Source organism: Anomaloglossus baeobatrachus, chromosome 3, assembly GCF_048569485.1.
Source record: "Anomaloglossus baeobatrachus isolate aAnoBae1 chromosome 3, aAnoBae1.hap1, whole genome shotgun sequence".
NCBI classification, from domain to species: domain Eukaryota; kingdom Metazoa; phylum Chordata; class Amphibia; order Anura; family Aromobatidae; genus Anomaloglossus; species Anomaloglossus baeobatrachus.
The window spans coordinates 459,743,832-459,757,149 of NC_134355.1; the positions used below are offsets into that span (position 1 = coordinate 459,743,832).

A 13,318-nucleotide genomic window follows, 5' to 3' on the forward strand; every position below is an offset into this window, starting at 1 on the left:
ACTCGCAAAAATTGAGTGTTTGCGGCTACTATGCTGGACCCGACCACGGACAAGACCGCCAGTCCAGGGGGCCAGAACTTAGAATAAGCATACCCATACCGTCCACGAGGACTAAAACCATACAAGTATAGAAAAGTGTTCCATGACCCAGGTCATGAATATATAAATACGAGGACATAGAAAATAAAAATTGTATATGTGTTAAAAATCAAAAATAGCCTATGCATTGTCAATCATAAATACCTAAAACCCGATGGGGAATAAATAACAATATATATATATATATATATATATATAGATATATATATATATATATATATATATATATATATATATATATATATATATATAAATAATCATAAAAATAATATCTCTCATATTATACCATAAATTATCAAAAAAAGGGGGGGGGAAATACTTTACTATAAAAACATAATTCTAAAAAACCTAATGCACCCCAATCAATGAAACAAATCTGTAATCTCATTGAGCCCCCGAGGTTTGAGAGTGTTAAGTCTATAGATCCAGAATGTCTCTTTCTTATTCAGTACCCTTAATCTGTCAGGAACGTGTGGAGGTATTTGTTCAATGGGGGTTACTTTGAGTTTTATTTTCTTCCCATGTACTAAGGTAGTGTGCCGTGACAGACCATGGAGCATAAAACCCACCTTAATATTGTGTCTGTGGGAGTTTATACGATTGTGTAATGCTTGTACCGTCCTCCCTATATAGCGTTTTCCACAATCACATTCGATTAAATAAATCACAAAGTCAGACTGGCAGGTGAGGCGCCCCTTTATCATACAGTCTGTGTCGTCCGGGGTAGGGCCAAAAAAAACCCTTCCATGCTGAATATTGCTGCAACACATACAGTTCTTGGTACAACATCTATAAGCTCCTACATTCTTGTTGTTTAAAGAAGTGATCTGTGGCGCGGCATTATCACCTATCTCTATTATTCTCTGTTATCTGCCATCGGGTGGCTGCAGCCTGGATCAATACATTACATGCGAGTAAAGGGGTTGTGACTTGCACAACTCCATCTGGTGAGTATTCACTCCCCCTTCCTCACCCCATATTATTGGGGTAATACCCTATTTGCGCTTCTTTTTCCACAGCTTTGTACAGCTGTGGTCTGCAGGCTGCAGCCGTCTGCTTTACCCTAGCTGGCTACAAAAATAGGGGGAATCCTACGTCATTTTTTTTTCCATTTTTTTGCCTAAATACAAAGCTAAGCACCTCTTAGTGCCACATGAAAGGCACCAAAGGGTGCAAAATTACAAAATGCAGGAGAGTGGGACATTATGTGTCTTTCTGCCATTATAATGACAGAAAAGACTGATATGAAGTGTACAAGCACAAGAAAATCACCAGAGCGCTCTACGCTGTGAAAAGCAGTAGAAAATGGCACTGGAGTGAACATGTGACCGCCTCATGTAGGTTGAAGCTAAGGATCCTGGGTAAATTTATGTATTTTCCCTCCTTCAGTTTTTTTGCAGTACACAAAAAAAACGGAAGTCACACGGATGACAAACAGATGACATACGGACCGTCTACGGAACGGAAACGGATGCCACACGGATGCACCCGTGAAAAAAAACGGACTGTTTTTTGCAGACCTCAAAAATGGATCGGTCGTGTTAATGTAGCCTTATTCTGATCTGCTGTTTATAAACAGCAGGCAGAAATAAGTGAATAACGCCCCCCAGCGTCAGAAAATCTCCGGGGTTTCAGGGCTAGCTGAGACCCTGGAGATCATGATTCAGGACGGTTTTTCCGGTCCCCGCTCACGTGATCACAGGTATACACCGTACACCGATGATCACGTTACAGTAAATGACAGCGCCGGTAAAAAATTATTTATCTCCCATCTGGCATGAACAAACATGATAAATCTCCTCCCAGGTCCCCTCCGGTCCCCCGGTGTCGCCAAAGTGCCCCCCCTGATACCCTCCCAGAAATCTAAGATGGCCGCGCGCACAGCAGTGCGCCGGCTGCATTCACCCTACTCGTCTGATTTCTGTCGCATGTGCCATGACACATGCGACAGAAAGCTCCTCCCCAGGCCCTGCCAGGTCACCCCCTATAACCCCACCGGTGTTCCCCGGTGTCCCACGGTACCTGTGCAGCGTTGATCCCCCCCACCGCCCTCTCCTTCACAATAGACGCTGCCGCATGCACAGAGCAGCTGTCAGCTCAGCTTCCTGCATCTGTAAGCTACACACGCCACAAGAAAACACATCTAAATAGCGAGCTCTGTTGTTAAGTATTTATTCAGCTGGATAACTGGACTTCAAGGGGTATTCCATCTCCAAGATCCTATCCCCAATATATAGTAGGTGGAATAGCAATAATATCAGCAAATACCAATATTTGAAAATGTAGAATAGTTCTCCTGATTAGGCATGCCCTTACCTCATGAGCAGGGCATTGCAGCTTTGGTAGCAACCATTACGACATGGACTCTGCTGCTGTGGACCCGGGGAGAGTGAGTGCAGATTCATTGCACCCACACTCCTCACATGAAGGGTCTGCACTCCTAGAAAATGGGGGATACGTTTCCTGAGTGTCTCCCCCCCATATTCTAGATGGTCCAGAGTCGTCGTGGGACCCCTTTATTTTTTTTCTTACAATAAATTGGTGAAAGAGGAAATGTTTTGGGGACTGTTTTTTTCAAATAAATTTCTTTTGTCGATTTTTTTTTTGTTAGTACTGACAGTTTATGATGTTGGGTATCTAATAGACGCCATGACATCACAAACTGCTGGGCTTGATCTCAGGTGACCTTACAGCTAGTATCAACCCGATTTATTACCCCGTTTGCCACTGCACCAGGGCACGGGATGAGCTGGGGTGAAGCGCCAGGATTGGCGCATCTAGTGGATGCGCCACGTCTGGGGGTGCCTGCGGCCTGCTATTTTTAGGCTGTGAAGGCCCAATAACTATGGACCTTCCCACCCTGAGAATACCAGACCACAGCTGTCCGCTTTACCTTGGCTGGTGATCCAATTTGGGGGGGACCCTACTTTTTTTTTGTAATTATTATTATTTATAAAAAAAGAGCCTGGGGGGACCTCCACATTGGATCCCCAACCACGGTAAAGCTGCCAGCTGTGGTTTTCAGGCTACAGCCGTCTGCTTTACCCTAGCTGGCTGTCAAAAATGGGGGGACCCAACGTCATTTTTTTTTAACTATTTTTTAAATAGAAAAAATTAATGGGCTTCCCTGTATTTTGATTGCCAACCAAGGTAACGGCAGGCAGATGGGGGTGGCAACCCATAGCTGTCTACTTTATCTGCGCTGAGAATCAAAAATACCGCGGAGCGCTACATCATTTTTTTTAAAGATTTATTTTTACAGCACTGTGATGTCCAGCAATCAAAATACAGGGAAGCCCATTTTGTTTTTAGTTATTTAAATAAATAATTAAAAAAAATATATATGGGCTCCCGCTGCATTTTTTGTATTTCTAGCTAAGGGTAATCCAAGACGCTACTGGCTGCTAACCCCCACTGCTTGGTGTTACCTTCACTGGCAATGGAAAATCCAGGGAAGCATTTTTTATTTTTTTTGCCAAAAAACTACAAAAAAAGGACGTGAACTTCGCCATATTTTTGTATGCTAGCCAGGTACAGCAGGCAGCCACGGGCTGCCTCCAACCCCCAGTTGCCTATTTGTACCCGGCTGGGAACCAAAAATATAGGGAAGCCCATTTTTTTTAATTATTTCACTTATTTCATGAAATAATTAAAAAACAAATGACGTGGGCTTCGCCCCATTTTTGTGTCCAGTCAGGTACAACTAGGCAGCTGGGGATTGGAATCCGCAGCACAGGTTAGCCCGAGGTTTCTGGGCGCCTCTGCTGCGAATTGCAGTCCGCAGCCGCCCCAGAAAATGGCGCTTTCATAGAAGCGCCATCATCTGGCGCTGTATCCAACTCTTCCAACAGCCCTGAAGCCAGGTGGCTTGTTGGGTAATAATGAGTTAATACTAGCTTTGTTTTACTAGTTAGTATTAAGCCAAAGATTCTTAATGTCAGGCACATTTGACCCGGCCATTAAGAATCTCCAATAAAGGGTTAAAAAAAGACACCACACAGAGAAAAAATACTTTAATAGAAATAAATACACAGACACATTAGAGACTGCATCTTTATTACCCCCTGTCAGCCCTCCACGATCCATGGTCTTCTATCTTTCTCGTTCAACAAATGCAGCTCTGCTCCATCACTGCTGCATGGGGGAAGACGCGTGCAGCCTTCACTCCATGAGTGATCAGTGCTGCTGGCTGTTAGCGGTAACAGCGGTAACGCTGACAGACGCGTTACCATAGCAACGGTGCTCCGATCATGTAATTCCCGGAGCCGCAGTTAGCGGTGACGTCACCGCTAACTGCCTTGCTATGGCAACGGTGATCTCCGTTAATGACCGGCTGTGTCAGCCGGTCCCTAACGGAACGGGGAGTCGACCGTGTGCTAGAGCATGTCGCCGGTACACGGCGATACACAAATGTGCACCGTGTAACAGAGAGATGCAATGACAGGTCCTACATGACGCGTGATAGTCATGTGACCAGTCTGTAGCCAATGAGATAACAGGCACATGACTGGTCACATGGCTATTTTTCACGTCACGATAGGTCCTGCATCACTGCTGGCAGTGCTGGTTACCGGGAGGATTCAGCGATCATCGGATGGAATAGCGGCAGGAGACAGAGTGCAGGAGGGATCGCGGGGACCGGTAAGTGTTATGGCAATGTTTATTAACTGTATGTGTACATTTATAATGCGTTTTTATGTGTTTGTGATTGCCTCCCTTTATTTCCTATTGGTTCGAGTTTGGTTCGTCGAACGTTCGCCGAACTGAACTCGAACGAGACCTCCGTTCGACGAACCGAACTCGAGCCAAACCACGGCCGGTTTGCTCATCTCTACACATGAGGTCCCGGAATACTCAGGAGAAATGGCACAATAAATTTTATGGTGCATTTTTTTTATACCCTTGTGGGAAAAAAGCTATCTGGTTAAAGTAACAATTTTGTCATAAAAAAAATATATATATTTTTTCATGATGTCTCAATGTTATAAACGTTTGTGAAGCCCCCGAGGATTGAAGGTGCTCACCAAACATCTAGACAAATTCCTTGAGGGGTCACTAGTTTTCAAAATGGGGTCACTTGGGTGAGGGCTCCATTGTTTAGGCACCACATGAGGGTCTCCAAATGCAACATGGCGTCTGTTAATGATTCCAGCTAATTTTACTTTCAAAAATTCAAATGGTACTCCTAAGTATCCGAGCCCAGCCTTGCATCCAAACAATTGATTCCCACCACATATAAGATATCAGCGAACTCAGAAGAAATTGCACAATAAATTGTATTGTGCATTTTTCTTATACCCTTATGGAATAAAAGCTATCTGGTTGAAATAACAATTTTGTGGTAAAAAAAAAAAAATATTTTCATGACTTAGCGTTATAAACTTCTGTGAAGGCCCCAGTGGTTCAAGGTGGTTACCAAACATCTAGATAAATTCCTTGAGGGGTCTAGTTTCCAAAATGGGGTCATTTGTGAGGGAGCTCCATTGTTTAGGCACCACAGGGGTTCTCCAAACACGACATGGCATCTGCTACTGATTCCAGCTAATTTTGCTTTCTAAAATTCAAATGGTATTTTTTTAGGGTATCAACCCAGGCTTCAGAGAGGAAAAAAAAAATTTAGTTTTTATTTGCCTTTCTGTTGCGGAGATACAGTATTAGCAAAGTATTTCCCATCTAATGAGTTACGTTTTGATAAGTCCAAGTATTTTCAGAAATACTACCTGTGCCACGAGCCACACCAGAGAGGCAAAGGGAGATCAGGGAGGTTAACAGGTGGCTCAGGAATTGGTGTAGGAAAGAGGGGTTTGGGTTCCTGGAGAATTGGGCCGACTTTTCAGTTGACTACAGATTCTATTCTAGGGATGGGCTGCATCTTAATGGGGAGGGTGCAGCTGTGCTGAGGCAGAAGATGGCTAGAAGGTTGGAGGAGTGTTTAAACTAGGAATGGGGGGCGAGGGTATTCACTTTATAGAAGGGGAATGTAGTACAGTTAATGACCAGGGCACAAGTAATGAAATTGGGGGTGGTACGGGGGAAGGGTTAGGACAGTTAATACAGTAAGCAAGAATAGAGGTACAGAGTCATACGTAACGTGCATGTACAATAATGCCCAAAGCCTCACAAATAAGGTGGAGGAATTAGAATTAATATTGTTGGAAAAAAATGATGATATAGTGGGGATATCAGAGACATGGCTGGATGAGAGCTATGACTGGGCTGTTAATTTACAGGGTTAAAGCCTATTCAGGAATGACCGTACAAATAAGCGAGGGGGAGGTGTGTGTCTATATGTAAAATCATCCTTAAAACCCATCCTGCGTGACAACATATGTGAGGGTACTGAGAATGTAGAGTTTCTATGGGTGGAGATGAGAGGGGGAGAATGAATAATAAAATACTGATAGGGGTGTGTTATAAGATGCTGAATATTATGGAAGAGGTAGAGAATCTCCTCATAAAGCAAATTGATAAAGCAGCGAGTCTCGGAAAAGTAATTATTATGGGGGACTTTAACTATCCTGATATAAATTGGGTTACAGAAACTTGCAGTTCCACCAAAGGAAATAGATTTTTGATAACAATGAAAGATAATTACCTTTGACAAATGGTACAGAACCCCACAAGAGGGGGAGCACTACTAGACCTTGTACTAACCAATAGGCCGGACCGCATATCAAATATACAAGTTGGGGGTTACTTGGGGAATAGTGATCACAAAATAATAAGTTTTCATGTATTCTTTAGTAATATGTATAGTAGAGGGGCTACAAGGACACTAAACTTCAGGAAAGCAAATTTTAAACGGTTGAGAGATGATCTTAGTGCAATAAACTGGGATGATGTACTAAGTAATAAAAGTACACAAAGCAAATGGGAGACATTTATGAGCATCCTGAATAGGGCTTGTGCAGAAAATATACCCTATGGGAACAAACATGCTAGAAATAGGAGGAAACCCCTATGGCTAAATAGAGCTGTAAGGGAAGCAATAAAAGAAAAACAGAAAGCCTTAAAAGAATTAAAGAGGGTAGGTAGTGATGAGGCATTATATAATTATAGAAAAATAAATAAAATATGTAAAAAGCAAATTAAGTTAGCTAAGTTTGAGACAGAGAGACTCATTGTGAGAGAAAGTAAAAATTATCCTAAAATATTCTTTAACTACATAAACAGTAAAAAACTGAAAAGCGATAGTGTTGGCCCCCTTAAAAATAGTCTTGGTGAAATGGTGGAGGGGGATGAGGGTAAAGCCAACCTGCTGAATGACTTTTTTTCTATGGTTTTTATACAAGAAAATGCCATGGCAGATGACACCAGTGATACCATAAATTCACCCTTGAATATTACCTGCTTAACCCAGCAGGAAGGACGCCGCCGCCTCGAAATCACTAAGGTTGACAAATCTCCGGGCCCAGATGGCATACACCACAGAGTACTACAGGAATTGAGTTCTGTGATAGATAGACCATTAGTTTTAATCTTCACTGATTCCTTAATAACAGGGTCGGTACCGCAGGACTGGCGCATAGCAAATGTGGTGCCAATATTCAAAAAGGGGACAAAAACTGAGCCGGGAAATTATAGGCCGGTACGTTTACCCTCTACGGTTGGTAAAATCCTTGAGGGTTTCTTGAGAGATGCTATAATGGAGTATCTCAAGAAAAATAACCTTATGACAGAGTATCAACATGGGTTTATGAGGGATCGATCCTGTCAAACTAATTTGATCAGCTTCTATGAAGAGGTAAGTTCAAGCCTGGACCAGGGAAATGCAGAAGATGTTGTGTATATGGACTTTTCAAAAGCTTTTCATACGGTGCCACACAAAAGGTTGGTACATAAAATGAGAATAATGGGAATAGGGGAAAATATGTGTAACTGGGTTAAAAACTGGCTCAGTGATAGGAAACAAAGGATGGTTATTAATGGTACGTACTCGGACTGGGTATCAGTTCATAGTGGGGTAGCACAGGGGTCAGTATTGGGCCCGCTTCTTTTCAACATATTTATTAATGACCTTGTTGGGGGCATGCGGAGTAGAATTTCAATATTTGCAGATGATACTAAACTCTGCAGGGTAATCAATACAGAGGAGGATAATTTTATATTACAGGGAGATTTATGTAAATTGCAGGATTGGGCTGAGAAGTGGCAATTGAAGTTTAATGTAGATAAATGTAAAGTCATGCACTTGGGTAGAGGAAATAAAATTTATAATTATGTACTTAATTGTAGAACACTGGGTAAAGCAGACACAGAAAAAGACTTGGGTGTATGGGTGGATGGTAAACTTAACTTTAGTGGACAGTGTCAGGCAACTGCTGCCAGGGCTAATAAAATAATGGGATGTATTAAAAGAGGTATAAGTGTTCATGAAAAAAATATAGTTCTACCTCTGTACAAATCACTAGTGCGACCACACTTAGAATACTGTGTACAATTCTGGTCACCGATATATAAGAAGGACATAGCTGAACTGGAGAGGGTGCAGAGAAGAGCGACCAAGATTATTAGAGGAATCGGTGGGCTTCAATACCAAGACAGGTTATTAAACTTGGGGTTATTTAGTTTGGAAAAACGAAGGCTTAGGGGGGATCTAATCACAATGTATAAATATATGAGGGGACAGTACAGAGACCTTTCCAAAGATCTTTTTACACCTAGGCCTGCGACTGGAACATGGGGGCATCTGCTACGTCTTGAGGAAAGAAGGTTTAATCATAATCACAGACGAGGATTCTTTACTGCACGAGCAGTGAGACTATGGAACTCTCTGCAGAATGATGTTGTAATGAGTGATTCCCTACTAACATTTAAGCAGAGCCTGGATGCCTTTCTTGAAAAATGTAATATTACCAGTTATGTATGTTAGATTTTATAACAGGGTGTTGATCCAGGGAACTAGTCTGATTGCCGTATGTGGAGTCAGGAAGGAATTTTTTTCCCCATTGGAGCTTGTTTGCCACATTGTTTTTTTTTTTGCCTTACTCTGGATCAACATGTTAGGCTACGGGTTGAACTAGATGGACTTAGGGCGGCTTTGCACGTTGCGACATCGCACGTGCGATGTCGGTGGGGTCAAATTGAAAGTGACGCACATCCGGCGTCACTTTCGACATCGTACTGTGTAAATGCTAGATGATACGATGAACGAGCGCAAAAACGTCGTTATCGTATCATCGTTGCATTCACCGACATTTCCATAATGCCGGTGCCGCGACAGGTACGATGTAGTTCCTGGTTCCTGCGGCAGCACAGATCGCTGTGTATGAAGCCGCAGGAGCGAGGAACATCTCCTTACTTGCCGCCGGCGGCTATGCGGAAGGACGGAGGTGGGCGGGATGTTTACTATGACGCCGCACGACCCGCCCCCCTTAGGAAGGAGGCGGGTCGCCGGCCAGAGCGACGGTCGCAGGGCAGGTGAGTGCATGTGAAGCTGGCGTAGCGATAATTTTCGCTACGCCAGCTATCACACGATATCGTACCTGCGACGGGGGCGTGGACTATCGCGTGCAACATCGCAGCATCGGCTTGCGATGTCGCAACGTGCAAAGCCCGCCTTAGAGTCTCCCTTCAACCTTAAAAACTATGATACTATGATACTATGAAGTGGGAGTTATTAAATAGTATTTACTCGGGTGTGTACTTCTCTCTGTATGAGTTGCTTCTGATAGCAGCCACTTGGATTAACAAAAGTTAACTTCATCTGATCTATACATTATTTTAACACTTTGGATAACAGATAGAGGTCTGACTAATGACCTTTGGATTACTCATTCTAAAAAGACCATTATTATGGAAAAGAATGACTTTTGGGTGAAGGAGAAAGGAATGTGTTGGGGGAAATCTGCGATTCAGGAGGTGTATTCATTGACTATGAATTATATTAATTAGAATTTTAGAGCTATTTGTGTTTTTTTCTTCTCTTCTTCTCCTGCTACACAACACCATGGAGGGAGTGGGAAAGAGATGGGGGTTTTATACTGACTGATGTGGAAAAAAAAATGAAGTACACCCAGCTCAGTATTATCCATGCAGTTTATTATGGACAATTGTATCATGTGATCTCAAATCTGACCCTCGATTCAGTACGATATTCTCTGTACACAGGAGATCAGTCCCTGGCTGACATCTTTACCTGTTAAATCACTCTTTGCTGCTATACTGTAGAGGTACATGAGCCAATGTCAATGTAGTAATGAGCAACACTAAGCAATGATGAGGACAGAACAATCACTAAGACAATTTCCTATGCCCATACAGTATCATATTGTCTGCTGTAAAATCCCTGTTTACAAAGAGTGATGTGCTATGGAATACAGTGATTTTCATACGGCCTGTTTACACCGGCAGATAATTGGTAATCAGTGTTCCTACCTACAAATGCTTTTTGACCAATTATTGACTTGTAAAATGGGCTATTAGAGACTTCCCTTCCAATTATGTATCTCTATGCAGTTTAAAGGCGTTGTCCACTACATTGATACTGATATCCTATCCTTAAAATAAGTGACTAATATCAGATTGAGATATATAGTAAAAGTAATCAAATGAAGTCCTCTAAAAATACTAAAATATAAAGTAAAAAAAGTTTTTAAAAACGTATATAATCATATAAATGTATCTAAAAAAATGTAAAAGTTTGATTTACCCCTTCCCCCTTTAAAAATAAAGACATAAAATAAGTAATATATTAGTTATTGCTGCAATTGTAAAAATCCAATTGATCAAAATTGAAAATAAATTCATTAAATGCCATAATAAGAAATATAATTACATCTCCAGAATTACAGTATATTGTTCACTTCTAAAAAAAAAAAGTAAATATATATATATCTCAAAATATCTCATCTACTGCATGTTGGAGTCAACATCACAATGTGTGCCGTAAAAATAGAACCACCCGAAAAGTTATGGGATTGCATTTTTTTCACCACATGTGAATTTTTTTTCTTGTTTTCCAGTGCATGGTAAATTGAATGGTGTAATTCAGTAAGACAACTTACAGTATCCCACAAAATATAAGTTCCTATGTGGCTCGGTCAATAGAAAATGAACAAAATCATGGCCTTTAAAGTAAAGGGAGGAAAAATGAAAGCGCAAAAATATAAGTTGGCTGCAAATGCAAGGGGTTAATCATATGTGCCTTCAAGAATTTAGCAAAAATGCATTCATTGGTAGAGCTCAAAATACTGATATGAAAATATTAAGACCTTCGAGGAATCTCTAAAATGATGATAAATCCAGACTTAAGTTTAATCAGGTACAAAATAATCATAAATTCATTATTATTTAGGACACTGATCAAAACATATTTCTTTCTACAGACTCACCCAGTAAATAGTTGGCTACTGTAATGCTGGAGTTGAGTGGTGGGTTGTCACAAGCAAACAGACTTCCAACAGATCAGAGGCAAAACGGGATCTCAGCGTATACACAATGCTGGACATTACAACCTGTGGAAATGGGTAATTTGTGGTCCCACAAATTAGAAACGTAACAAAGGTAACAAAAGTAGTCTAAGGCCACGTGCACACACTGAGTATCTAGTGAGTTTCTTACCTCAGTATTTGTAAGCCAAAACCATGAGTGGAACAATCGTAGGAAAATTATAATAGAAACACGGGCAACACTTCTGTATTTTTTGCCCACTCTTGGTTTTGGCTACAAACACTGAGGTAAAAAACTCACCAAATACTGAACATGAGCACGTAGACTTACATTATGCATTTAAAGCAACGTCCTGGTCCCCCATTCTCTGATCTCCAACCAGTTCCCTTTCCATATAGTTCTATGGAGGGCTGACCTTGGTTCCACACAGCCCTCTACACTGCAGCCCAGTAGAATTATGAAAAATGCTGACCAGGCTTGACCAACATTTTATTGAGTTGCATAGAGAATAAGCCAGAGGCGGACATATCATTGGTGCAACCTGTGCAACCATACAGGGGCCCAAAAGGTGAGGGGACCCACTTCTACCTCCAAAGTAGGTGGAATTGTGCATTTTGATGAGTTATTGAACTGAAAATGGTCCATATATTGTTCTTGCACAGGGGCCCTCTACTGTCTGTGTCCACCAATGGAATCAGCATATGGTTGGCAGAGTAGGACCCGCACCTGTGAGTTACTTATCATGTGCAACAAGTACTTAAAGGGGAATTAAAGTTTCTTACAGTATTTTTGATATTTAGCGGACACTTTAATTACCTGCAGATTGATCGGGGTGCAGAGCAGAAGACGGATTTAGCATGGTCTATGAGGTCTGTACCTTCTATTGTAGCCATACCCCACACTGTGTGTAGTCAGGCAGGAGCTACTGTATACACTCCTTTCTCCTGAGCTGTGCACTGTTCTGTGATCGGTGGGGATCTCAGAACCCGAACCTCCCTGATCTACAGGTTATTAAAGTGCCTGCTAAATATGAAAAAAAATCTGGAAAATAATTTCTGACTTCTTCACTCTTTAATATGAGAATTTGCTTTCTAAGCATGGATGATACCCCTTTAAGTGTCTAGTGATGCTATTTTATGTTTCCTGGTTTGGTCATCTATTATAAAATGCCCATCACACCTATAAACATGCTTTATTTTCACTTCAATTCTACAAAGAACCCAAGGCAATAAATGAAGGAGAAATAGGTAAGAAATATGTAGAATATACACATAATGAGCCTAGCTTTCTACAAAATATTCCTGGTGATCCATCCACAGTTTTATTAGTTCTTTTAACACTTACCTTTATAGGAAACCAGTGTAGGGTCAATTCTGCTCCTAGAGAATAGGTCAATCTTCATGTGATAGGGCTTCCAGCCTGGTGCAGTTCACGCTCCGGATCTGCTGACAATCCCACACTTCTGCATATTCACTCTCTACTAGCAACACATCTGTGGGGAAGAGATAAGATGTCGTCTTGTCCGATAATCATTTCATGCGTAATTTGGACGTGCAGATAACCAATCCCATTATGTTTATTCGACACTTTACAGAGGAAGCTGTCTGTATTCTAGGTGTTATTCTGCACATACAATGTGATAATATGTAGCTTTTGGATGCACGTTTTACATCATGGCACCAGCGGCACTTATAAACATCTGACTGCAAAAGAATAGCCAAGGAAATAGCTCTAATCTGGCACTAAATGGTCAGAAATAATAGTGGGCTGCTGCAGTATCGCAAGAATCCCATTTTTAATCGATATTCAACGAATAATTTAAAAAGTT

General features: G+C 41.5%; 1 protein-coding gene across 2 annotated transcripts in view; it reads right to left on the reverse strand.

The window, feature by feature from the left end:
* The window catches only part of LOC142296648 (uncharacterized), a 57,567-nt gene extending 44,590 nt beyond the window's left edge, over positions 1 to 12,977 (reverse strand). The window contains exons 1-2 of one of the 2 annotated variants that reach the window (XM_075340511.1): positions 12,835 to 12,977; positions 11,433 to 11,555 (exon numbers count right to left, since the gene is read on the reverse strand). The gene's annotated coding sequence lies outside the window, so the exon portion shown is untranslated. The remainder of the gene's footprint in view (positions 1 to 11,432; positions 11,556 to 12,834) is intronic. The other variant, XM_075340512.1, reaches the window with a different exon arrangement.
* Between the last annotated feature and the right edge of the window lie 341 nt (positions 12,978 to 13,318).